The sequence below is a fragment of the Eucalyptus grandis genome, chromosome 8 (genome assembly GCF_016545825.1).
Source record: "Eucalyptus grandis isolate ANBG69807.140 chromosome 8, ASM1654582v1, whole genome shotgun sequence".
Classification (NCBI taxonomy): domain Eukaryota; kingdom Viridiplantae; phylum Streptophyta; class Magnoliopsida; order Myrtales; family Myrtaceae; genus Eucalyptus; species Eucalyptus grandis.
The window spans coordinates 55,681,497-55,690,055 of NC_052619.1; the positions used below are offsets into that span (position 1 = coordinate 55,681,497).

The 8,559-nt window shown below is 39.6% G+C and overlaps 1 pseudogene; it reads left to right on the forward strand.

Moving 5' to 3' along the window:
• The first annotated feature begins 4,085 nt into the window (after positions 1 to 4,085).
• Positions 4,086 to 6,186, forward strand: LOC120286902 (annotated as a pseudogene).
• The last annotated feature ends 2,373 nt before the right edge of the window (positions 6,187 to 8,559 follow it).

Genomic DNA, 8,559 nt, shown 5'->3' on the forward strand with positions numbered 1-8,559 from the left:
AAAAAATACGAGCAAAATAATAAAAAGAAAATTAGCAATAATTTGTGAAGTTGTGGTTATGAGTGAATTAAGTTAGCAAGAAAGCGCAAGGTTCTTTTATATGATTTGATTTCGCTTTCGATTTCTATTTCGAAACCGAGAAGTTAAAAAATTTCAGCTTCGATTTCTTCAATTTCTCTATTTCTAGAATAGAAATCTGTTTCAGAAATAGAGAAATCAAATTACGTTACCAAACGGATTTATGTTCCAAACCCGTTCTCCTAACAGAAACAGAGAAATCGAGAAATATAAATTTTTGTCATGCACGCCCTTAAGTGTCAAAAGTCATGAAAATGACATTTAAGTGCTAAAATCAAGCAAAATAGATTAGTTAAGTGCTAATAGTAAGAAAATCCGACCAAACAATGATGTGGTGATTTTTCAGTGAGCCAAGTGCAAAATGACGTCATTTTGCATGCTAGCATGGTTAGACAAGTACCAAAACAACGTTGTCTTGCTACTAACGTGGATAAATAATTAATATAAAAATTTATTAAATTTAATTTAAAACCAAATTTTAAAAAATTTTAAAAGAAAAAGAGAGAGAATGAGGTTCAATTGGTGGCTGAAGGCTGAAGCCCTCACCGAGGGGCTAAGTGGCCGGTGGTCGGAGGAACCCTAACGGAAGATCGGAGCCTCACCACCGTCATAGGAGGAGGGGAAGAGCATCAATGACGCCTCTTCTTCCCCCTTTATAGCAAAGCACGGCAGGAGATGATCGCGAGCCGAGAAGGCTGGGAGAGAGAGGTTTCTGCGATGAAATGTAGAGAGAGAAAGAGAGAGAGGAAGATAAATTGACGTTATTTTGGAGTGTAGTCGCGACTCTTTTTCTTAATTTTTCGAAATAATATTGATTAAACGCCTAATTGGGAAAGAAAAAGAAGAAAAGGAAGAAAAAACCGACTGCAACGGCGACGTGGTAATTATGTGATTTTGTTAAGTTCTTTCTTCTTTTGCTTTTTTTTTTTTTTTTTTTTTTGCTTTTGGCCGAATGTAATTTTGCAAACGTCTCGTACGGACGAGAAGACGACGAGGCGCTTCGGACGCGCGCCATTTGCTGCGGTTTGGGAGTCGGAGGAGAGACGCGACGGGGCCCCACCGTTTGGAGAGAAGAAGTTGCCGCTGGACCAGCAAATTACCACGTTCGTTTCCCCCAAAATTTGAAATTTCATTTCATTCACGTTGTGATTATTTTGCCAAAAAAGAAAAAGTTTATTTGATCCGTATTTGGAAAATTATTTATTGATGGTGTCATGAGGGACGATTGTACGATTTCGATAACACAAACATCAATCTATTAATATTGTTGATGGAAAATTCTTTTTCCATGAAAGATGAATGTTGAAAATAAGAATTATAGTTTGGCATTTTTTTTTAAAATTTGTTATGTAAAGAATTGTCACCCATCAAGAAATCCTTGGTTATATAAATTCATGGTTCAATGTGTTAAGGTAATTCATCATAAGGAAAAAATGACAAAGTAAGGTAATATAATAAATTCTACATCTATTAATATTATAAAGGTTAGTGGAATTTGGATGCGATCATCCAATTTAAGATTTAAGTTGAAACAGAAGGATAATTATATTACGAGTCTTTGAACTTTTAGGTAATGTTTGTTGTTGTTCACAATGAGGTTATTCCTTTGAACTAAGTATCACCATATTTTGTACATAGAGCTATATATATATATATAAAATCATGAGTAAAACTTAGTAACAAACATTGTTGGCTTAGATAAAAACATTGGATTCTTTCAAAAAAAAATTCTTTCAAAAAAATTAGAGAGCACGTCATTTTTTCTCTTCCTTTTCTTTTTATTTTTATTTTAAATTTCTTCTGATTTATATGAGAAATTTCTTTCAAAAAAGATGGGAATATACTTTTACCTCTCATGAGTCAACAAGCGTTACGCATCTAACAAAAAATATAACGGAAGGTTCACAGCCACTTAAATGAAAATTCAATTCGATCTTCAATTGGTGAAAGTTTGTAGGCAAACATGTATCGTCCCAAAATCGAATTGATCTTACGTAATTAAACCCTCCCTCTTGGGTTATATTGTCGATTTTTTGTAAGTTTTTAGGTGGCTTCCTTGAAAATCATGTTAGATTTGTCTATACAACAATCGCATGGTAGAAAATGTGGGGTCTTGTGGTGAAATTTACGCACCGAAGCAGCACAACCTAATGCAATTTTTCCATAAGGTGTTGTGCATTTGACTAGATGTGTGTGCGTGATTGCTTGACGTCATTAAATCCTACTTCTCCAATTTAACATGGATAAACTCTCAAATTCAAGGCCAAAAAAAAAAAAAAAAAAACACATACGAGCTTTGTTTCTAGAAGAGTAATGCAAAAAGAAAGAAGAAGAAGAAATGTCATATCGTGACGTCAAATTCTACAAGTCAGTTGAATGATAAAATCAAATGGAATTATGTGAAGTAATTCAACCTTCATATTTTCAATTAAAAAAAGAAAAGAATCGTTTCCTTGAAAGTGAAGTTGGGGTTTCCAGGACAGCTAAGTCCGTACAGTGCACTCCAAAGCGGGGCAAATATATGTGTGCAAAAAATAATGCAATTCCTTTTTGGGGACGGCAAGCGATTTTTAAATTGAAAAAATAGATTAATATCGTGAAAAAAATTGAATTAATATAGATTTATCAAAATTCACTCCAAATATCACTAAAAAAATTGATACAATTATGACAAGTTTATCTAAAATTAATATGAATTTCCATGTTGATTTGCCATGTTAATTGGGTTATTATCATGTATCATCTAATTTAATAATTTCATGATAAAATTTGACGGAAATTAGTGAGGGGTAAATTCATCATGAGTGCACTAATTTAGAGTTTGTTTTTGTTATAGGTATATTAATTTAGAATTTTTTTGTGGTATTAACCCTAAAATGATAGCAACATTGCTCACACCATTTCTTCCTCACTCCTACAAATTGTCTATTTCAAAAGAAAATTGAGATTGGTCGGCATTCGGGATGGGAATATGGAAGTCATTTCAAAATTACGAAAATTACCCGATTACAAAAATCAAGACAAAAATCAGTAACGCATGGCCGGGGAACACGAGAAGCAACAAGAGATGTGACAAAACTTGTTTTGGTTAGGGCCTAATGCTTGTTTTCTTATTCTGTACTACTCCTTGTTGGTTCGAGGGACGGAAGGAGGCTAGGTTAGCCGAAAGATGGTTATCGGTTCACCGCACCTTCCAGTACGACTGCCTTGTTACGATTGGCCCTTGCAAATAGCTTGATGCACTATCTCCAATGTTGATTGTTTACTTAAAGAGGTAACTTGTGCATGGGAGGACGGCACTAATCTTGGGAAACGCTTGCGTAAATGTGCGCCCAACGAGTGTCTCCGTGCCCACAAACAAAAGTCAAACGTAGTTTATACGGAACGGGACAAGCCCATGTGGAGCTTTTTTTTCTTCTCATTTTTTGAGATTGGAAATCCCAATTTCCAATTTATCATAATCGTTTCTTTTTTTCATTTTATTAATTTATCAGCATTTGTGGGCTGTCATTTTTTGGTCAAAACATTTAGTGTACCTACCTACCACTTTGGGGAACAAAACATTTCTTTTTTTTTGTTGGGCTTACGGGATATCCCGAAAAGAAGGAGAATAAAAATTACTTTATTTGGATAATTAGCTTATATTGTAAAATAAAGAAAACGATACAGACAATGATTTTTCGTTAGGTTTGATATTTTTGGATTTTTTTTTTTTTTTTCTTTTGGTGTTTTGAATTAAACTAGGAGTTGCGTGCAAGAGAGACTGCGGGGAAAGGCCAGAAAATCTGACTGACGAGTCCTTAATCATCTTAACACGTGATTCGAGTAGGCTTTATAATTATAGATAAATGTAACTTTTTATAACCTTTTTATAATTTAACTATCTGGAATTATAATTTTCCTACCAAAAAAAAAAATATCTAGAGTTATAATTCCACTATATATTTCGGTGAATTTATTTTGCAGGAAAGGACAGTTCAGCTATATAGATAGATGAAGAAGTCCAACATAATTACTCACAACCCTTAAGAATTGTCCCTCTCTACTCTCTCGTCAGTGCTCCTAGAAACCCAACAATGGCCAACAACCAAGAACGCGAAGGGCGCGATCAAGAGGACGAAGTCGGGAAGCTGTTGGTCCGGCTGGCTGGCGAGGTGGTGCTTCCGATGACCCTCAAGTCTGCCCTCGAGCTCGGCATCATTGACGCCCTCATCTCCGCGGGTGGGTTCCTCTCGCCCACTGAGATAACGAGCTGGGTCGGCGCCAAGAACCCGGGGGCCCCGGTCCTGGTGGACCGGATGATGCGCCTCCTGGCGAGCCACGGCGTGATCGAGTGGCGGTCGAGGAGGGGCGACGGGGATGGAGATGGAGGGGAGAGAGAGTACGGTCCGGGACCCATGTGCAGGTTCTTTGCCAAGGACCAAGAAGGTGGAGATGTTGGTCCTATATTTCTGCTAATTCACGACAAGGTCTTCATGGAGAGTTGGTAATATTATTTTTATTTTTGGACTATCACCAGTCAAAAAAGTAGTTTCTATGAACAATGGCCTCTGTGCTTTTGTTCGGCGATTCCAACGGTGAATATTAGGTTACTTGTTGAACGGCTGAAACTAAAATATGATCGCAGCGCTTGATGGGGACAAGTCGCACAGTGTCGTCGATTGTGATTTTTGGAAAAACGCTCAATTCAATGAAATATTTACGATTTTTTTCCGAAGATTATGGAATTCTACTTGTACAGATCTACGGCTGCTTCATTTTTCATGGACTAATCTCAGGTACCACTTGAACGATGTCATCATGGAAGGAGGGGTTCCGTTCGAGAGGGCATACGGGATGACGGCGTTCGAGTATCCTGCCGTTGACGATAGGTTCAATCAAGTTTACAACCGGGCCATGGCGAGTCATACTTCCCTCATCATGAAGAAAATACTCGATGTCTACAGAGGGTTTGAAGGCATCGAAGTGCTGGTCGATGTGGGAGGCGGAGTCGGGTTCAATCTCAAGATGATCACCTCCAAGAATCCCCACATCAAGGGCATCAACTTCGACTTGCCTCACGTCTTGGCCGATGTTCCTTCTTATCCAGGTAAATCAAATCCAGGACTCCAGCACTCTGCAAGAACACTGAACTCGTTGTTTCTAATGACATCATTCGACAATATCTTGGTTCTCTTCTTGTGATTATGTGTTGATGTCTCGTGTTTTAGGTGTCGAGCATGTTGGTGGAGATATGTTTGAGAGTGTTCCTAGAGGAGATGCCATTTTCATGAAGGTAAAGACGTCAACTTATCTAATGTTCATCCAGCTTGTGATGCGTGAGGCCTTGTAGTTGTTTTCTTCATCACTTTGCAAAATTCCTCTTTCACTGCTCAAACCATTTCACGAAACAATAATCTGTTTTTTCCTAAATAGTCTCCACAAATGTCGCTAGGAATCCAGAGAAACCTTAAGGCGAGGGAACAATAGTAAAATTCCCATTACTCGAAAGAGTTGCACCATATCCCTTGGGATTAATTCGTACTCTGATTTCAAGATTATTTTCAACATCAAAGCTCATTGGCCTTCACAATCACATTGCTTCTTTACAATTCTCTAATCTATGGACATCTAATTGCAGTGGATACTCCATGATTGGAGTGATGAGCATTGCTCGAAACTTCTAAAGAACTGTTTTGAGGCTTTGCCTGCCAATGGGAAGGTGATCCTCGTCGAGGCGATTCTCCCCGTGGTTCCGAGAGGAATGTCTCTTCGATTAATGTGTTCCAGCAAGACCTCTTCATGTTGGCTCAAAATCCCGGCGGTAAAGAGAGGACGCAGAAGGAGTATGAGGCCCCTGGCGGTGCGGCGGGATTCACCGGCCGTGAAGTCAAGTGTTGCGCTTACAACAACCGGGTAGTGGAGTTCCCCAAAACGGCGGGTCATTAAGTCTTTCGAGGTCTATTCCTAATTTTAGGATGTGTGTTTTGCAAAAAACTCAATAATAAAGGAAAATGTTTTCTCAGAAAGCATTTTCCATGAATAAGATTTGTTTTCCTTTGTTTGGTAATGTATAATTGAAACGTTTCCTGTTGTTTGGATCCCATTAGAAAATAATTTCACACTTTATCTCAACAACAAAGAAAAATCAAAATTTTATTATTATTATTATTATTATTATTATTTTATTATTATTATTATTATTATTATTATTATTATTTGTTTCTCTCTTTCTCTTTCTCTTTCTCCTTTCCTTCTTCTTCTCCTTCGCTCCTCTACTTCCTCATGCTATCCCTTCTGCTTCCTGTGGTGGTTTGTTCCTAGTCAGCTTATGAGTGGTGAGCTTGAGTTGTCGCTAGAGGCCGCGAGCTCGCCTATTAGGTGAGGCTTGAGGCTTGTCATCAAAGGCCGCAAGCTTGCCAGCATTAAGCGAGCTTGAGCCTCACCACCCAAGGCTGTGAGCTTGCCCGATCTAGCAAGGCCCTAGGCTCGTCGGCCTCTAGTGGCAAGGCTCGAGCCTCACCAGCTCGCCATCAGAGGTTGCAAGGTCACCCAATCTGGCGAGGCTTGAGACTCGCCATCAGAGGCCATGAGCTTGCCCGATATGGCGAGGCTTGAGGCTTGTCGGCCTCGAGTGAGCTGGAGCCTCGCTATTGAAGGCTGTGAGCTTGCCCAATCTGGTGAGGCCAGAGCTTGCCAATTGTCTCCATGGCCAGTGACAGGTGGAGAAGAAGCAAAAAGAAAAAGCAAAGAAAAGAAAAAGAAGAAAATAAAAATAAATAATCGATTTTTAAAAAAAAAAAAAAAAGGAAATTCGAAGTTTTAAAAATATATTTTTATAATATATATATATATATATATATATATATATATATATATATATGTAAACCAAGCACCAAATCTAACCTTTGGTAAATTCAGAGAATGTTTTCCAGTTCTTTTAAATGGGAAATCATTTTCCTGAATTTAAGCTTTGGTAATAAATTTTTTCTTGTTGACTAGGAAGACGATTTCCGCTGACTAATTTTCCTGAATGAATCAAATGCTGGAAAATGAGAAAAATGTTTTCCCTGAAAATGTATTCCATCAAACAAACACACCCTTAGTTCAAACTCTGATAGATGCGGAACCAAGTGTTGGATTGGATTATGTTTTTATCGTCCTGTGTTGGTGGTGCGAATCAGATAATTGCCTTCTGTAATATTTAAAGCGTGACTCTTCAAAATGTCATCCCCTACAATTTGGCCAAGAAGTACTTCACACTCAATCCTCTTAGCATTGTCTCCCACTATACTATACCATACCATAAAGACAGGTGATAGCATCTAGTAATCAGGGCCATGAGAAATTCCCAACGTTCTGTTGCAAAAGAGAAAATGGAATATCTTGTAATCAGAGCTTAAATAGCATTACAGAAGAGAAAAATAGAGAGCTATTTAAAACCAGAATTATAGCAAGTTTTTTAATCTCTCTCGAAGAATCTGTAAATGCGATATGGGAACAAGCATCTTTATGCGGGGGGAACCATTCCCTGCTACAAGTTATGGGACAGGTTCCCAGAAAGACCTACGAATAGAGCAGTTCAAGCTAGCAGCTGCATCCACTAGACACTTAGAGACTTGCCTTTATTTTCGCCGAACATTTAGAAGTAAATTTACATATGAGTAGCATTTCCAAACAATTCTGTACATGGTGATTGAAGAACTCAATGCAGTAAGAGTAACCAACACGAGAAGGTATGGATCCGCGTCTACTGATTATAAGTAGCGAAAGGGGATTAGGGAAAGAAACAGCACGGACACGAGCAATTCTGTGGGTTACAGGAAGAACGAGTGATGCTAGACAACAAAAACAGGAATTGAACTACAAAGTTGGATTGCTTCATTCCTTCAAATCACTAAGCAACACCAAAGAAATGACAAAAATCCAGGTCCATCGTCAGATCAATTTCATCAAACGGACCGAGACATAAGAGCAGGCAGGGACGACGGACATGGAGTTGGTCTTGGCGTGTCGGAATGCGGAGACGCAGAGGTGGGAGGCCAAGCCCAGGCCCCCGCTTCGAGGGCGGGACGAAGGTGTGGACGATGTCCATCACCCTGGCCCCGTCGCGGAGCGCGTACCGGAGGTAGGCCTTCTTGTCCTCCGTCTCGAACCTCTGCAGGGGCTGGTTCCACACCATCTTCGGGCCCTCGCCGGAGGTTCCGCCTCCGGTGGTGGTGGTCGCCGCCATCTCTCTCTCTCTCTCTCTCTCTCTCTCTCTCTCTCTCTCTCTCTCTCTCTCTCTCTGGGACTTCCGCTTCCTCGGGCCGGTGAGCGTGGAACTGCAAGTATGCGGTTCCACGGCGGTTCCACGGCGGTCAGGAAGACTGGATCAACGAAGGTGCCTCGGTCAGTTTTCGGGAGACAGGACATGCACCCACCACGTGAGCATGCGTGGGCGCTGTAAATTGCAATATAAATTCTTGTTTCCTTTTTCACCTCATATTCTAGATTTTTATT